The following is a 20040-nucleotide window of genomic DNA, read 5'->3' as shown; positions in this document are numbered from 1 at the left end:
CCAGTCTGTTGTTCCATGTCCAGTTCTAACTGTTGGCTTCCTGACCTGCATACAGGTTTCTCAAGAGGCAGGTCAGATTCCCATCTCTTTCAGAATTTTCCACAGTTTATTGTGATCCACACAGTCAAAGGCTTTGGCACAGTCAATGAAGCAGAAATAGATGTTTTCCTGGACTTAGGCAAGTTCATTTGCCTGTGGTTCAGTTTCATTCTCTGTAAAATGCTGATAATAATATAATAATGATATAATATGATATAATATAATATAATATAATATAATAATATAATAATAATATAATATTGATATAATATGATAATAATGCCTAGTGGGGAGTAATGTTCATATATGAAGAGGAAGAAAGACCAGAGCTTGCTCCTTCCTTACCATGTAAAGATATAGCAAGAGGGTAGTTGTCTATGAGCCATGAGGAGGGCCCTTATCAGGAGCTGAATCAGCTGGCACCTTGATCTTGGACTTCAGAGTCCACAGAACTATGAGAAACAAATGTCTATTGTTTGAGCCACCCAGTCTATGGTATTTTGTTACAGCAGTCTAAGCAGAATACAACAAGCCTTGAACTAGAAACAACCTAAATACCTATCAATAGATGAACAGACAAACAAGTTGTAATGTAGCTATATAATTAAATAGTACTCATCAATTTAAAAAAGACTACTGGTACATGCAACAATATGGAAGAATTCAAAATAATTATGCCTTGTGAAAAAAGTCAAAGTTTTAGAAAAATATAAAAGAAAGATATATTGTATTATTCTATTTATATGTAATTCTATAAAATGCAAGCTAATCTGTAATGACTGAAAGCAGATCAATGGTTGTCTGGGGACAGGGTGGGAGAGAGTGTCAGGAGGGAAGAATTATAGTGAGACTGTTTGGGAATTCCCTGGTAGTCCAGTGATTAGGACACTCTATGCTTCTACTGGTGGGTAAACTAACATCCTGCAAGCCTCCTGGTGTGACGAAAGAAAATGAGAGAGAGGTGATAGACTTGTTCACTATCTTGATTGTATTGGTGGTTCATAGGTATATACACAGGTCAAAATTTAGGAAATTGTACACTTTAGGTATGTGAAATTTGTTATATAGTATTAATGCCTCAGTAAAGTTATCTAGGAAGAAAGCAATGTACAAAAGAACATTTAAATATTGCAACCTATTGTATTAAAGGAAAGGAGAAATAAAACTTATGGGTTTTTTCACCTATTTTTGAAATCGTGCATGCATGTACACGCACACACATACACACACAATTAAAACAGTTTCCTATAGGAGAAGGAGAGAATAGAATGAAAAAGAAGAGATGTTTGGCAGATTAAAGATACCATAGATTTTTTGACGTCTTTCTATCAAGAGGTAGAGTTTGTGTTCCTGATTGAATGTAGGCAGGTTCGGATGCTGTTTTGACCAATAGAATTCAGTGGAAGAAGTACCTATGCCAGTGTGCAGACTTGGATCTTAAGAAAGAGCTTCCTCTTCCTGTCTCTGGGAACACTGGCTCTTAGGAGCCCTGAAATGCCATATAAGAAACAGTTACTATGAGGCTGACCTATTGCTCAGAAGCCTAAGATAGTCATGCGGATAAGCCATATATAAATGGGGGAAGTACCAGACAGCTCCGTGTTCCAGTCTCCCACATTCAAATCATCCTTACTGAGGTCTCAGACATTGTAGAGCAGTATCAAGTCTTCCCTGCTGTTCCTTTTATGATTTTTGACCTACTAAATCATGAGAAATAATAACAAATTCTTGTTTGAAGCTTTTAAGTTTTGGGGTAGTTTTTCATGCAACATTACCATTAAGACTTCTCTGAGTGTGTGTTTTATTTTAGTTATCTAATGTAATGTAATGCCCAAAACTTAGTGGCTTAAGACAATGACAGTTTATAACTTCTCATGATTTGAAGGTGGTTCTTTTGCTCCACGAGCTGTCAGTTGGAACCATTCCTATGGCTCCCTTAAGCTTTGGCATCATTCTTCACATGGTGTCTCACTCTCCTAGGTCTTTTTATGTGGTCTCCATCTCCAACAGGATAACCTGGACTCTATTACAGCTTGATGGCTTGGTGTTACCAAAGAATGATCCCAGGAGACAAGTTCTAATGCAAAAGCTAATCAAGCTTCTACTTGGTCTTGCTTGCTAGGGTCCCCATGACCAAAGCAAGTCACATGGCCAAGTCTAGTGTCAATGTGAGAGAAGACTACACAGGCATGAAAAACAGAGTTTATATTTATATTTTAAAGGGGAGGAATATAGCTCATTTATGACCAACCTAGATAGTATATTAAAAAGCAGAGACATTACTTTGCCAACAAAGGTCCGTCTAGTCAAGGCTATGGTTTTTCCAGTGGTCATGTATGGATGTGAGAGTTGGACTGTGAAGAAAGCTGATTGCTGAAGAATTGATGCTTTTGAACTGTGGTGCTGGAGAAGACTCTTGAGAGTCCCTTGGACTGCAAGGAAATCCAACCAGTCCATTCTAAAGGAGATCAATCCTGGGTGTTCATTGGAAGAACTGATGCTAAAGCTGAAACTCCAATACTTTGGCCACCTCATGCGACGAGTTGACTCACTGGAAAAGACTCTGATGCTGGGAAGGATTGGGGGCGGGAGGAGAAGGGGATGACAGAGAATGAGATGGCTGGATGGCATCACCGACTCTGTGGACATGAGTTTGAGTGAACTCCGGGAGTTGGTGATGGACAGGGAGGCCTGGCATGCTGTGATTCATGGGGTCGCAAAGAGTCGGACACGACTGAGCGACTGAAATGAACTGAACTGAACTGAACTGATACATAAGTATCTCAGCTAAATCTGTAAAAAGGAATAATAATTAAATTAACAATGCCATTTCTAGCCACCAATGTAGTAATTAGGAAGCATTGTCAAGGGATCCCAATCCTCTGGGTGAAATGTTGTTGGGAAATGAGATAGTCACACAGTCTCCGAGTGTTACCTCCATAGATTAGTTATTAACTACAAAGGGAAAAGGTACTTTCACAACAGACAGTACTTTAACCCAGGGGTGAAGCTTAGCATGGCCAGTACTGGACAACCTGACGTCATGTGCTTTCTCCTGGGATGCAGTGACAAGCATATATACATCATCGCATACATAGTTCAGTTCAGTCACTCAGTTGTGTCCAGCTGTTTTCAACCCCTTGAATCGCAGCATGCCAGGCCTCCCTGTCTATCACCAACTCCCAGAGTTTACCCAAACTCATGTCCATCGAGTCAGTGATGCCATCCAGCCATCTCATCCTCTGTCGTCCCTTCTCCTCCTGTCCCCAATCCCTCCCAGCATTAGAGTCTTTTCCAGTGAGTCAACTCTTCGCATGAGGTGGCCAAAGTATTGGAGTTTCAGGTTCAGCGTCAGTCCTTCCAATGAACACCCAGGACTGATCTCCTTTAGGATGGACTGGTTGGATCTCCTTGCCATCCAAGGGACTCTCAAGAGTCTTCTCCAGCACCACAGTTCAAAAGCATCAATTCTTCGGCGATCAGCTTTCTTCACTCATTATTAGTGAAATGCAAATCAAAACTACAGTGAGATATCATTTCACCCCAGACAGAATGGCCATAATCAAAAAATCCAAAAACAACAAGTGCTGGAGAGCAGGTGGAGAAAAGGGAACACTCCTACACTGCTGGTGGGAATGTAAATTGATACAGCCACTATGGAGGACTGTATGGAGATTTCTTAAAAAACTAGGAATAAAATCACCATATGACCCAGCAATACCACTTCTAGGCATATAATCCGAAGAAACCAAAGCTGAAAAAGACACATGTACCCCGATGTTCATTGCAGCACTATTTACAATAGCCAAGACATGAAAGTAACCTAGATGTCCATCGACATGAATGGATAAAGAAGCTGTGGTACATATATACAATGAAATACTACTCAGCTGTAAAAAGGAGCACATTTGAGTCAGTTCTAATGAGGCGGATAAACCTAGAGCCTATGATACAGAGTAAAGTAAGTCAGAAAGAGAAAAACAAACATTGTATATTAATGCAATATACATTGCATTAGAGTCCCTTGGACTGCAAGGAGATCCAATCAGTCCATTCTAAGGAGATCAGTCCTGGGTGTTCATTGGAAGGACTGATGCTAAAGCTGAAACTCCAATACTTTGGACACCTCATGCGAAGAGTTGACTCACTGGAAAGACTTTGATGCTGGGAGGGATTGGGGGCGGAAGGAGAAGGGGATGACAGAGAATGAGATGGCTGGATGGCATCACCGACTCGATGGACATGAGTTTGAGTGAACTCCGGAAGTTGGTGATGGACAGGGAGGCCTGGTGTGCTGTGATTCATAGGATCGCAAAGAGTCGGACACAACTAAGCGACTGAACTGAAGTGAACTGATAGACTCTAGAAGGATGATACCGATGAATCTGCTCACAGAGCAGCAGTGGAGATGGAGACATAGAGAATAGAATTATGGACAAGGGTTGGGGAGAAAAGGGAAAGGGTGAGATAAATGGAGACAGTAGTATTTATGCATGTACAGTAACATATATAAATAGACAATGGGAATTTGCAGAAGGACTTGGGGAAATAAAATGGGGGGCACTATAATAACCCCATAGAGAGGTGGGAGGTAGATTCAAAAGGGAGGGGTTATATGTACAGCAGTGGCCACAGGACTGGAAAAGGGCAGTTTTCATTCCAATCCCAAAGACAGGCAATGCCAAAGAATGCTCAAAGTACCGCACAATTGCACTCATCTCACACGCTAGTAAAGTCATGCTCAAAATTCTCCAAGCCAGGCTTCAACAGTACGTGAACCGTGAACTTCCAGATGTTCAAGCTGGATTTAGAAAAGGCAGAGGCACCAGAGATCAAATTGTCAACATCTGCTGGATCATCAAAAAAGCAAGAGAGTTCCAGAAAAACATCTGCTTAATTACCTACGCCAAAGCCTTTGACTGGGTGGATCACAATAAACTGTGGAAAATTCTGAAAGAGATGGAAATACCAGACTACCTGACCTGCCTCTTGAGAAATCTGTAGGCAGGTCAGGAAGCAACAGTTAGAACTGGACATGAAACAACAGACTGGTTCCAAATAGGAAAAGGAGTATGTCAAGGCTGTATATTGTCACCCTGTTTATTTAACTTATATGCAGCATACATCATGAGAAATGCTGGGCTGGATGAAGCACAAGCTGGAATCAAGATTGCCGGGAGAAATATCAATAACCTCAGATATGCAGATGACACCACCCTTATGGCAGAAAGTGAAGAGGTACTCAAAAGCCTCTTGATGAAAGTGAAAGAGGAGAGTGAAAAGGTTGGCTTGAAGCTCAACATTCAGAAAACAAAGATCATGGCATCTGGTCCCATCACTTCATGGCAAATAGATGGGGAAATAGTGAAAACAGTGACAGACTTTATTTTCTGGGGCTCCAAAATTACTGCAAATGGTGACACTAGCCATGAAATTAAAAGACGCTTACTCCTTTGAAGAAAAGTTATGACCAACCTAGACAGTATACATAAAAAGCAGAGACATTACTTTCTAACAAAGGTCCGTCTAGTCAAGGCTATGGTTTTTTCCTTAGTCGTGTATGGATGTGAGAATTGAACTGTAAAGAAAGCTGAGCGCCGAAGAATTGATGATTTTGAACTGTGGTGCTGGAGAAGACTCTTGAGAGTCCCTTGGACTGCAAGGAGATCCAACCAATCCATCCTAAAGGAAATCAGTCCTGAATATTCATTGGAAGGACTGATGCTAAAGCTGAAGCTCCAATACTTTGGCCACCTGCTGCGAGGAACTGAATCATTTGAAAAGACCCTGATGCTCTTGGAAAGACTGAGGGCAGGAGGAGAAGGGGACGACAGAGGATGAGATGGTTGGATGGCATCACCGACTCAATGGACATGGGTTTGAGTAACCGGAGTTGGTGATGGACAGGGAGGCCTGGCGTGCTGTAGTACATGGGGTTGCAAAGAGTCTGACACGACTGAGCGACTGAACTAAGCTGATATGTACCCCTATGTTTAGTTCATGTTGTACGACAGAAATCAAACCAGTATTGTAAACCGATCGTCAATCAATTAAAAATAAAAAATTGAAAAGAAGCCTTAGAACCTTTGCCTGGTTCTCTTGGAACCCTCTGTTTTGGACCTCAGAGCTGCCATATATGAAATCTAGCTATACTGCTGGAAGGATCATGTGGACAATCCCTGAGATCACAAGGAGATCGAGAAAGGCTTAACCTTCAAACTGTCCTTGCTAATGTGCCAGACAAATGAATAAAGTCAACTTAAAATTCACCTCCCCCCCCAGACCAATTCAGCTACAAATAGAATGCCCCCCAGTGATCGCAATAGATGCCATAAGGACTTGAAGAACCACCCAGCAGTGACCTGCCCACTCTTTAGACTCTCCTAGTGACTGTAGTAAGTGAAGTGAAAGTTGCTCAGTCGGTTCCAACTCTTTGTGACCCCATGGACTGTCCATGGGATTCTCCAGGCCAGAATAATGGAGTGGTCAGCCTTTCCTTTCTCCAGGAGCTGTTGCCCAACTGTTTGTTGTGAACAACAGAATCTAACTTTAGCTTTGGTTAACTTATGCCATGTATTTGTTTCCTATTGCTACCTTAACAAATTATCACTAATTTAGTGGCTTAAAATATAATTTTCTTACATTTGTGAATGTCAGAAGTCCAAAACAGCCCTCAGTGCGCTAACAATATGGTATTGGGAATGTGCATGGGAAACTCCATTCTCTTGTCTCTTCTAGAAGCTGCCTACATTCTTTTGCTTGTTTCCCCTCCCCCATCTTCAAAGCCAGCAGTATTACATCTTAAAATCTCTCCAACTCTGCTCCCATCATTGCCTCTCTTCTGTGATGTTCTTGTCTCCCTCCTTCCCTTTTAAGGACCCACATGACTTCATTGGGCCCATTCAGATACCTCTCTTTGTTAGAATCACATCGGCAAAGTCTCTTGTACCATGTAGCTTCCAGAGATTAGAATATGAATGTATTTGGGAGGCTGTTATTCGGCTTGGCACATGCCACATGCCATAGAGGAATGTTTTGGAAGGACACTGTATTATCTCATGAAAGCAGAGGAGAAGTTGAACCATGGAGATTTAAGGAGGGCAGAAACCTCGTCATCTCTAGAGACATGAGCATCAGTAATTAATAACAGCATTAATAAACAATCACAAGTCTTCCCTGGTAGCTCAGTGGTAAAGAATTCACCTGTCATTGCTGGAGACATGGATTTGATCCCTGATCCAAGAAGATCCCACATGCTGAAAAGCAACTAAGCTGGTGCACCAAAAACTATCGAGCCTGTGCTCTAGAGCCTGGGAGCTGCAACTACTGACCCCATATGCTGTACCTACTGAAGCCCATGTGCCCTGGGGCCTGTGCTCCACAACAAGAGAAGCCACCACAAGAAGCCCATGCACTGCATCTATAGAGTAGCCCCCTCTTGCCACAACTAGAAAAAATCCGGTGCAGGAATGAGCACCTAGCACAGCCAAAAATAAATAAATAAAATTATTTTTAAGAAAATAAGCAGTCACAGGAAGTTATCACCACGCATTGATCATTGCCCTAAGAACTCCACATCTATTAAATTATTCAGTACTTACATGAGCTATATGGTGTAGATCCTATTATTTGCCACATTTGACACAAATTGAGACACAAAGACCTTCTCACTAGACCTATGCCATTGATAGAAAGAAGCTCCAAAGGTTTTTTAACATTTGTCTTTTAGCTTATAATTCCAGTTTTTTGGGAGAGATCAGCCGGCTTAGGTCGAGAGCAATTTTGTTTCTCAGCTAATAACGTATCAATGTAAATGCACAGACCAGTAATTCTCCAAGTATGGTTCTGAGACCAGTAGCAGCAGCATCACTTGGAACCTTGTTAAAATGCAACTTCTTCGGCCTTACCTCTGACTTACTGAATCAGAAACTCTGGGGTGGGGTTCAGCAGTCTGTGTTTAACAAACTCTCTAAGTGATTCTGATGTAGGTTAAAGTGTGAGAGCTGCAGTGGGAGATTGTTCAATAGCTGTGCTTCATACTACTCAGCTAGAATGGGCCTCTTATAGACCATGAGTCCTGAGGCAAGAAAGTTAGCTTAGAGTGACCAAACATCCTGGTTTGCCTGGAATTGATGGGTTTTCTAGGATGCAGGACTTTCAGCTAAAACTGGGGTAGTCCCTGGCAAGATGGGATGGTTGATCACCCTCTTCCAGTCTGTCTCCCCATTTTACAGATGAGGAAACAGAGGTTGAGGAACTCACAAAAGTCCTAGAGTTAGGACATTATAGAAGTAGGACTCGTGGGCAGAATGTAGTTCACGGTTGGGTTCTTATGCATCATGCTACACTGCCCACTAAATGGATGAGGACACATAGCTGCTTGCTGCTCCACGGCAGAGTGAGCAGTCAATACATATAAATAAGAATCCAAAGGGAGATCTCTCTCACCCTTTGCATTCAGGTCTTGCTACCTAACCCACCAGGCAAGGTTTCCTTTCCACTGCAGTGCAAAAGATGTCAAAGAACCAAAGGATGGGAGACTATTCATTCAGCAAGCACAAATGATGATTAGCTGCAACACCCAACATTGCACACATAGTACCTAGCACACAGAAGAATCCCAACACGTATTTTTGAATGAATTCAATGCCTGCTACAAGCCATGTATGATATCAGGTCTTCAGGGATAAATATGATGGGTCAGATTTCGTAGAATCCATCTAATGGGAAAGAAAGATTTTTAAAGAAAAGATAGTTAACGGACTACAATAGTCATCACAATAGGAGGATGCAAAATGAAACTGGGTGTACACTGGAGGAACATTGAGGAGGGACTTAACTGCAGATGGAGGTTAGGAAAGGCTTCCCAGGAAGACAGCACAGCTGAGTCTAGAAGGACAAGCAGGGAGTCGGTCTTTATTTTTTCAAAGGACGTGATAATTAACTAGCTGTGCCAGGTCTTACTTGTGGCACACAGAATCTTCAATCTTCACTGCAGCATGTTAACTCTTAGTTGTGGCATGTGGATATAGTTCCCTGAACAGGGATGGAACCTGGGCCCCCTGCGTTGGGAGCTCAGAATCTCAGCTACTGGACCACCAGGGAGGTTCCAGGGGAGTCAGTCTTGGGAGAAGAGAGGTGTGGATGTTCCAGTAGAGTGACAGTATAAAAAAGGCATGAGAACGACTGTTGCTTTGTGAAATAAACAAGTTGGCTATATTTTAGCAGTTGATCCGACTGGAAAGACTGATAGACCCAGCACATTCAGGTGGGCTGGGAAGGAGTCGTGTTCTCCCTACTCCAGCACATATGTGCACTGGATCTTCTGATACAGATCTGGCTGAATGGCAGGAAATCAGGCAGGAGAGTGAGGTCCTTGTTCTCAGCTTGGGGGAAACTTTATTCTCTATTCATTTTTGTTCCCTAGCACCATGTTCAAACTTCTGCAAAGACTGGGTGTTTCCCAAATGCTTCAGACAGACTGGCAAAGCAGCAGCACAGGCAGCCAAAACTGTGAACAGGCTCCCCAATTGTTCTGGGGACTTACTGTTCCCCAGCTCTTTACCCCTAGGGGCTCTGGAGATGGGGATGTGCAGGCCTGGTGGTATCCGATTCGACAGAAATAGACTTCCAGGCGTGGAAGGCAAGGCGCCCAAAGGGAGAAACATACCCGGCTAAATGGGTGTGGCCCCCTAAATGCATTTTTACCCCTAAAGTAGAGATTAGATATTTCGGACTCCTTTCTGCAAAACTGAGCTTGGGCTAAACTGCATGTAAACACATTCATTTCTTCAAATCACTGTCTTTCATCATTTCACAATTAGATTGCAATTTATTGGTTTCTAGAATTCGATTAAAGCAGTCTGTAGGCAATGACTCTTATTAAAATAATATCTGCCAAAAAGAAAGGCTCCAAGTTGGTTTGAACTCCAAATGATTCAACATGTAATATCCACATCTTCTCTCTGACCTTGCCTTTCTAATCCTGTTGAACTCGGTCTAAATTTTGTATAAGGTTTATTTGCCCTCATCAGAAGCTTAATAGGCTAAAATGTAATCACTGTACTTAAGATATATGACTGTGAAAGGAACTAAAACTTGTTTTCTTCCTTAGATGTACACGAAAGGCAATTTCAGCTCAATTGACTTAACTTCAATAGCCATTTTTTTTTTCTTTCATGGGGCATCAAATGGGTTTCAGTTGCCAAGAAGTAAACAAAAACAGTCTCTTTCATTAGGAGGGCATAACGTTATCAAAAGTAAAGCAAGCAATGTCAAAATCAATTGACCTTTCAGAACAAACCAACACTATTTCTAAATGACTGCAATAATTTTCAAGTGATTGTTTTAACCCACTCTTCCATTTTACAGTGGCAAATAAATATAATGACTTGTGCATAAATAAGTTCACAAAAGGGAGGTAGAGTAGTTTAACAGGTTCTAATCCTGGTTCCAGCCTCTTAAGAAAACCACCAGAATATCCAGGCCTCCTTTTCTTTGCCTTTAAATGAGCATGACAGCACCTCTGCTGAGAGTAGCTTGGTGGTTGCTAAGGGCGAGGGAGAGGAAGGTATAGGGATGACTTCTAATAGGATTGGAGTTGCTTTTCTAGGATAATGAAATGTTCTGGGATTAGTTGGTGGTGATGGTTATACATCTTGCAAATATACTAATAACCACTGCATTGTGCCCCTTAAAATGGTGAATTTTATGGTGTGTGAACTATGTCTCAATTTTTAAAGAAATTACATGTGCTACTTAACTGGGCTATTGTTAGGAGGTATATAGAAAACCTTTATAAAACAAAAAGTGTCATTTCTAGTGAGGATCCGTTATATTAGTTGAGAGGGTTTCATTGTAGTTGTTCTTTGCGTTTTGGTTGCAAGAAATAGAAACCTAACTTGAGACTTTCCTGATTCACATAACCAAACCACAAGAATGCTACAGACCTTGGAGTTCAGGATTCCAAGTGGACCACATTCTCTCTACCTGTCATCTTGTCTTTTCTGAACATCACCTTCATTCCTTCTCCTGTGGCAGGAAACAGGTATCTTGTCAACCAGACAGGCAACGTCTGTTTTGTCACTAGAAGGATCAGAGTCTTTGGTTCTCTGGCCTAAAGTGCAAAACTACTATGGAATGACTCCAGTTGGCCCAATTTGGATAAGTTATGCAAGCTTAGACCAGCTTAGACCAGAGGTATGGGGGATGCCTTCTGTAAGAAGACTGGCAAGCCCATTTAGAATTACATGGGTAGCAGGCAACTTCCCAGAAGAGGTGGACAGAATGCTGCTCTCAGCAGAGGAAACAACAAATGTCCCACAGTAGACCAATGACCCAGGCCTCTCCATGTTGGGGTCAGAAGGGACTCTATTATTTTATTTATTTTCATTTTTATTGAAGTATAGTTGATTTACATTATTAGTTTCAGGTGTACAACATAATGATTCAAAATTTTTATACAGTATATTCCATTTAAAGTTATTTTAAAATATTGACTATAATTTCTGTGCTGTACAGTATATCCTTGCAGCTTATTTATTTTATATATAGTAGTTTGAACTTCTTAATCCTATTCTCTTATCTTGCCCTCCTCACCTCAGAATTACCTGGTGAGCTTTTGAAAAATATCACTGTCTTGAGATCCAGGCAAATTAAATTAGAACCTGTAGGGAATGAGCCCAGGTGTTTGGGGCTTCCCAGGTGGCACTGGTGATAAAGAAGCTGCCTGCCAATGTAGGAGACACGAGTTCGATCCCTGGGTCAGGAAGATCTCCTGGAGGAGGGCCTGGCAACCCACTCCAGTATTCTTGCCTGGAGAATCCCATGGACAGGGGAGCCTGGCAGACTGCAGTCAATAGTGTCACAAAGAGACAGACACAACTGAAGCAACCTAGCACACACAGACGCACCAGGCACTTGAAGTATTACTAAAGTTTCCCCAGTGATTCTAATGTGCATTGTTAGCAGTTCTCAATCTTAGTTGCACAAGAGAGACCTCACAGCTCAGATCAACAAGTGAGCATCTCTGGGAGGGGGAGAGATGCAGGTATTAGTATTTTGTTCTCTTTCCTAAGGGTGGATCCCAAACATCAGAATCACCTGGAACACTGTAATTGAATTCAGACTCATCCTATTTCAGAAACAGTAAAATTTAAGGGGAAAGGTATATCTCAGAGTCACAGAAACATGATATCTATGATCCCTATTTTCAGATGAAATTTATGTTTTAAGAAATGTTAATACAAAGTGACATGGTTGATTATATGGCTTCGCCAGAAATACAATATATGGCTCCCCTGATGCTAGAGTTCTTGAGAAGCTCCTCGACTAAGAAACTTTAATTTACAAACTTTCCTTAACAAGAGAAAAGTGATTTGTCAGAACACAATGTTATCAGCTCTGCCTTCTGCCAGCAATTGGATTTAGGAGTCCCCCGGGACTTGCAAACCCATGAACACGATGGTGGGCTTTCAAGATCTAACCAACTCCTACAGTAGAGTTTATATCTTTCAGTGCAATGCAGGAACTGATTCTAAAGTATTTTAAAGCAGGTGTAAAATCTAAAAATTCAGAGTCCAATAAGATATAATTTTTTTTACTGTTGAAAACAATAACTTGAAAAGTTGAGACAGTTAAAAAGGGAAAACAGGTTGAGATTATAGAATGAGGATGAACAGGATTGGTCGGATCAGTTTTATGCTTTGAACAATCCATTGTCAAATTGTCAGCATGACCAGATTTACCTGACATTGTTTGGTTCTTTTTCTATTAAAATTACTGTTTAGTTATAGGAAAAGTTAATGCTGATTTTAGAAAAGGAAGCAGCAAAGAACAACTCAGAAATAAAAAATAGTAAACATTTAATCTCCCTCCTCATCAGTTTGGAGTGTATTTTTCTAGAATATCCATATCTGAACCAAATTTGCTTTACTAACACGGGATTGTATATATGTTGTTTATAACATTTAACAATATGTAGTGGCCATCTTACATTATTTCAACTAGAGGGTAAATCAAACAACCTTCCGTAAGCATATTGAATTTCTTTTGTAGCCCCGAATGTTTGTTTGGCTTTAGCAGAAATGTTCTTAAATGCAGCCCTGCTCTACCAGCTTTAGTAAAACCCTGTAAGTCAAATCCAAAGTCACTGAACAAGATGGCACGTTGTTCTTGTCTGCTGGTATGCAGAAGACTCAGTTTGTGGCTTCCAACATTTGTGAGGTGTTAAACAGCAACCTCCCTCCCTGATTCCCTGGAGGGTCAGCACTATGCTGGTAAACTAGGCTTGGATGGTGATGAGTAGGGAGCCCTGGTTTGTAGTTTGTCGATTTCTAAGTGTAAATACTACCACTGTGGTCCGTTTCAAGTATCAACAGTTTAACAATTAGCACAAAATTCTCAGTTATTTAATGATCAGCTCTGAGCTGCTAAAGCACTTGAGAGTTAGGTCAATCAATGATCAGTTATGGCTCCTATAAGACATTTCGATCTGATTTCCTACTTATAGTCACTGCACCTAAAAGAATGGCAGGTATAATGGAACAAATGACCAAAGTCCAAAACTGGGAGGAAAAACCTGAATCAGAAGAACATCCCTCTCATATTTCTTTATAAACTTGGAGTTTCTAGAATATAACCTTTGAGTATAATGAGATCCCTTTGTAGATGTATAGGATAAATATTTTTATGCTAGCATTTTTTCTTTTCCCAGATAAAAATAAAGTAGTTCACAAGTCTGGTTTTATGTACCATTAAATGTTCATTGCAATTTTCCCATTCACAGATGTTAAATAGCTTATACCTCCAGTATTTTTTTCCTGCATAATGATTTTTATGGATGCAAATATAGTAAGCATTTTAAAGTCTTACCAGTAATGACAAGAAAAGAGTGGGACTTTAAAATCCAACCATCAGTTTGGAGAGATAAGAAAACTGTGAATTTATCTCCTGGAAAACCACACGCTCATTCTGTCAAGGATGCCATTGCTCAAAGTGTTTTGGAAATCCTCTTTTTAAACTGTCTTTGGCACAAGATTATGAGGTATGCATGAAAATTAGCTAGGTTGCTGTACTGTACTACTTCGTATGTTTCAAATAAAATATAGAACCTCCGATGTTAAGTAAAAAGCAATGGATTTGAAATCTGATCTGAATTCAAATCCAACCTCTGTTTTGTGACTTTGCATATTCCTTAGATTTTCTTAAACTCACTTTCTTCTTCTGCAATTGGAGAATAAAAGAATCTACAGCAAGGGTTGTCCTGAAGATTAAATGAAACAAGGCATTATTACACCACCTTGTGAAATGAAACTTATTCTCCAAGTGTAAGTTATTATTGGCCCAGCTTTATTAGAACTGAATGGACTTTGCTGTTTCCAAAACTTAGATGTAACCACTGAAAGCACAAATGTTCCATCATTGAAAAAGTATTCAAATGAATGTGGAAGAAGCTCTGATTCCTCATTTGAACCCAAAGAAGAACTCAGCTGGGATCCAGAGAAATGATATCCTGTGCTGAAGCCTCCCTCATTCTCCAAGTCCTTAGTATTCTCATTTTATCCTGATTTTCTACTTCCCTGCACCCACTCTGTTGGGTGAAAGTAGGGAATGCTGGCAAAATACAGGGTATTTATGAAAATGAAATTTGCAAGGATCCAGGCTGGGCAAGACAGAACATCAGCATCCCTTGTATACCCAGGAGCCTGAGCCAGCCAGCCCTCCTCCTCTAAAATGGCTGGCTCTAGTACTACTGCTATTCTTGCCAGCAGTTAAGATAGCTTCAACCTGAGGGGCCAGGCCACTGATTCACACTGGAGCACATAGCATGAGCAGGCCATTTTGTACAGTCTGAGGTATGAGTGAGAAATTAACCGTACTCCCAGCCAAGCCGCAGTCACCCACACTGCTAAGCAAATTCCCTGCCCTCCCACCCCCAACCCGCTCAGTCACATGAATGAAATATTTAGCTAGGTTACCCCAAGTTTCTTGCTGTAAAACTAATCCTTTGTGGTCTGCTGGAGCAATTACTGAAGTCTATCATCTGCAGTACTTCTTTCAGATCTAAAAGTATTCTCTCTTTTCATTTTTCATGTTAATCAGAAAAAAATAAACAGCTATCACTTAGGTATTCCAACAATGTTTGCACTATGTATAGTCTACAAAATAGAACAATGGATAAAAACGTATCAGTTTACTGCATTTCAGATTTTTTTTTCTTTTTAGGTTTAAAAATATGCTTTGGTTATAAGAGAATAAGTAGGGAAGACTGTTTACCATCTGAGGAGAAAAGAAAGCCTCTCACATATGGCTATAAAATTTTCATTTATGATGACAAATTGTTTTGTATGAGAACAACCTTATCCAAAGTTTTACTATGGACACCCTCTCTATATTCCATAGTCAACAGTGCAGGTTTTTGTAGTTAATGCAAGTAGAGTATGCCCTGCTTTTTTAAAAAGGCAAACACAAATATAGTAATATTTGAAACACTTTACAAGATAACAACTGTTCCAGTGGCCGATTAAACACAGTAAATACTCTGGCTCAAGATTTGGTTGGGGCTTCCCTCATAGCTCAGTTGGTAAAGAATCCTCCTGCAATGCAGGAGACTCCAATTCGATTCCTGGTTCGGGAAGATCCGATGGAGAAGGGAAAGGCTAGCCACTCCAATATCCTGGCCTGGAGAATTCCATGGACTTTATGATCCATGGGGTCTCAAAGAGTCAGACATGACTGAGCAACTTTCACTTCAAGATTTGGTTATTCTTTGGTTGGAGCCACTACAGATGATTTGAAAAATAAAAAACAAGCAAACAAACAAAACACCCAGCTTTTTCTTTTAGGAATTCCTTGAAGTAGAGGAATCTCAATATGATAACTCTATTAGTATTCTGTAACCATCAGCTGGATGTTTGAAGGTAAATTAGATATCAAAGTAGTAGACCAATGCTCAAATGTTACCTAGCAGAAATCTGTAACACAGACCAATTTTGTAAAGCACCGAGTTATGTAGTTCCTTACTTACTGTTGCTACCTGTTGTTGTTCAGTGGTTAAGTCATGTCCGACTCTTGGCCACCCCTGCAGCATGCCAGGCTCCCCTGTCTTTCACTGTCTTCCAGAGTTTGATCAAGTTTATATCCATTGACTTGATGAGACTGTCTAACCATCTCATCCTCTACTGCCCCCTTCTCCTTTTGCCTTCAATCTTCCCAGCATCAGGGTCTCTTCCAATGAGTCAACTCTTCACATCAGGTGGCCAAAGTATTAGAGTTTCAGCCTCAGCATCAGTCCTTCCAATGAATATTCAGGACTGATTTCCTTTAGGATTGACTGGGTTGATTTCCTTGCAGTACAAGGGAGTCTCAAGAGTCTTATTTAGCACCACAGTTTGAAAGCGTCAACTCTTCAGTGCTCAGCCTTCTTTATGGTCCAACTGTCACATCTGTACACAAGTAATGGAAAAACTCTAGCTTTGACTATATGACTTCTGTCAGCAAAGTGATGTCTCTGCTTTTTAATATGCTGTCTAGGTTTGTCATAGCTTTCCTTCCAAGGAGAAAGTGTCTTTGAATTTCATGGCTGCAGTCACTGTCTGCTGTAATTTTGGAGCCCAAGAAAAACAAAATTTGTCACTGTTTCCACTTTTTTCCTCATCTACTTGCCATGAAGTGATGGGACCAGATTCTGTCATAGTTTTTTGAATGTTGAGGTTCAAGCCAGCTTTTTCGCTCTCCTCTTTCACCCTTATTAAGAGGCTCTTTAGTTTCTCTTCACTTCTGTCATTAGAGTGGTATCATCTGCATATCTGAGGTTGTTGATATTTCTTCCAGCAGTGTTGGTTCCAGCCTGTGATTCATCCAGCCTGGCATTTCTCATTATGTATACTCCATATAAATTAAACAAGCAGGGTGACAATATATAGCCTTGACATACTCCTTTCCCAATTCTGAACCAGTCAGTTGTACCAGGTCCAGTTCTATCTGTTGTTTCTTGACTAGCATACAGGCTTTTCAGGAGACAGGTAAGGATGTCTGGTATTCCCATCACTTTAAGAATTTTCCACAGTCTGTTGTGATCTACACAGTCAAAGATGTTAGTGTAGTCAGTGAAGTAGAAGTAGATGTTTTACTGGAATCCCCTTGCTTTCTCTATAATCCAGCGAATGTTGGCAATTTGATCTCTGGTTCCTCTGCCTTTTCCAAACCCAGCTTGTACTTCTGGAAGTTCTTGATTCACATACTGCTGAAGCCTAGCTTGAAAGATTTTGAGTATAAACTTACTGGCCTGTGATGTAAGTGTGTTTGTCCAATAACTTGAACATTCTTTGGCATTGACTTTCTTTGGGATTGAAATGAAAACTGACCTTTTCTAGTCTTGTTGCCACTGCTGAGTTTTCCAAATTTGCTGACATATTAAGTGCAGCACTTTAACAGCATCATCTTTTAGGATTTTAAGTCATTCAGCTGGAATTCCATCACTTCCACTGGCTTTGTTTGTAGTAATGCTTCCTAAGGCCCACTTGACTTCACACTTCAGGATATCTGGCTCTAGGTGAATGACCACAGTATCATGGTTTTCTGGGTCATTAAGACCTTTTTTGTACAGTTCTTCTGTGTCTTCTTGCCATCTCTTATTAATCTCTTCTGCTTCTGTTGGGTCCTTACCAATTCTGTTCTTTATTGTGCCCATCCTTGCATGAAATGTTCCCTTGATATCTCCAATATTCTTGAAGAGATCTCTAGTGTTTCCCGTTCTATTGTTTTTCTCTATTTCTTTGCAATTGTTCATTTAAGAAGTTTGCCATTTCCTCCTGCAGTGGACCATATTTTGTTAGAATTCTTCACCATGACCTGTCTGTCTAGGGTGGTGCAGCTTGGCTCATAGCTTCATTGAGTTACTCAAGCCCCTTTGCCATAACAAGGCTGTGATCCATGAAGGGGATTGCTGCCTATATAGCAAAATGTATATGCCCCACCATAGCTCTTAGTTACTTAGTCCCATCAATTGTTAACTTCTCAGAGTCAAATAGAATCTTTGAGGTCTCAGTGTTAATGTTGAAGTTGTATGGATGTGAGAGTTGGACTGTGAAGGAAGCTGATCGCCGAAGAATTGATGCTTTTGAACTGTGGTTCTGGAGAAGTCTCTTGAGAGTCCCTTGGACTGCAAGGAGATCCAACAAGTCCATTCTAAAGGAGATCAATCCTGGGTGTTCATTGGAAGGACCAATGCTAAAGCTGAAATTCCAATACTTTGGCCACCTCATGCGACGAGTTGACTCACTGGAAAAGAATCTGATGCTAGGAGGGATTGGGGGTGGGAGGAGAAGGGGACGCCAGAGAATGAGATAGCTGGATGGCATCGCCGACTCGATGGAAGTGAGTTTGAGTGAACTCCAGGAGTTGGTGATGGACAGGGAGGCCTGGCGTGCTGTGATTCATGGGGTCGCAAAGAGTCGGACACAACTGAGCGACTTAACTGAACTGAACTGAAGCTACTTAATTGGAAAATGTTTAAGCAGTGATAAAATTAAGCATTCCTTTTTTTCTCCTAATGGAGACTTAGCAGTCTTGCACAATGAATATCTTAAATATATATATTTTAAGTTTAAATATATATATTTTGATTTTTAAAAGTAACTCATGTTCAGAAACTACAAAAATGGAGATTTTTTTAAAATGAAGACATAAGTCACCTGTAGTCCAACCACTAAAAGAAAAACAACATTTTGTTGTTTACCCTTTAAGAATTTTTGTATGTCAATTGAAAATATATATTGAAAATTTAATGTATGCCCAGAACTATTTTAGGTGCTGAGAAAAAGAGATAAACATGGCAAGGACTTGTCCCCAAGAACTCACAAAGAGGGCAGTTAAGTTATTGACCAGAAGCTTGTTTTCAAAGGGCTAGTTGACATTTGATAGTTTTCCATGTTTTGAATATCATGGTTTTACGCCTAATTGAAAACAGTTCTATCTAAAGTATGTCAGAGTCTACTGCAACCTCTTTGATCAACAACTTCATTCTCACACACACACAGCATTACTTCCCAGACTTGTTTACATATGAAGTCCTTTTTTCAATGAAAATATTGCTTCACCCAAAGGAATGAAAGTACATACCCACAAAAAAACTGGTATTAAAAATGTTCATAGCACCTTTGCAGTATGAATGAACTACTGGTGCCCACCTGACTGGCTTTCTCACCTCTGGGACCCTGGATTCTAGCCTTTAGACCCCCTTGCTCCTCCCTGCTACGGGCCAGATGCCCATGTCCAACTATGGTATTTTCTGATTTTCTTCCTGCCCAGCCTGTGCCACTAGTGATCTGATTGGTTACTGGGCACCCTGCCATGTGACCAGCATCCAATGAGAAAGGTTTTGGTCTCTGGGGCTGTTCAGTATTATCCCGAACTTTCTTGAGTCATCCTACTTCCCACTGTGTTTCCAGACCTGTTTCTGATCTCAGCTCCTGGTCTCTTGCCTCATTCTTGACCACAGTCTCAAACTGACCTCTTGGATTTAGCAGCTGATTCTGCTCCTTTGGCTCTGGTCTTGCCCTAAATGGAACTGCACCCCATGCATTATCATAGCAGCCTCCCCTACCCTCTCTGGAACCAGCACCTTCCAGTCCAAACCAGGACCCCTCTCTCATGCCAGTTGGATGAACCTCAGCATCAGAAAGGGGATGGGGCAGTTTCTCCTGTCTCAGCTAATGTCCCTCATCTAACCTAAATATGTAGTTTGGGCCTGACCACTCTGGCTTGGATGGTCTGACCTTCTGATCCAGCATAACCATCTTTATTTTGCTGGACATTGCAGAGAGCTGGAGTTAAATAAGAGAAAAATGCCTGGACATGCATTAGGCTAAAGCCATTGTATCAGGTTTCTGTGAGCTTCAGAGGGGCTGGTGTCTGTCCTGCATTCCATTCTACTGACCATGTGGTACATTCTCAGTGCAGGCAGCTGGATGGAGTGCGTATCAGAAAATACAGCTGCTC

Source organism: Moschus berezovskii, chromosome 12 (assembly GCF_049115385.1).
Source record: "Moschus berezovskii isolate FMDL1 chromosome 12, NW_MosBer_1.0, whole genome shotgun sequence".
Taxonomy (NCBI): Eukaryota; Metazoa; Chordata; class Mammalia; order Artiodactyla; family Moschidae; genus Moschus; species Moschus berezovskii.
The sequence above is the reverse complement of the archived record's forward strand: the minus strand, read 5'-3'. Positions refer to the sequence as shown.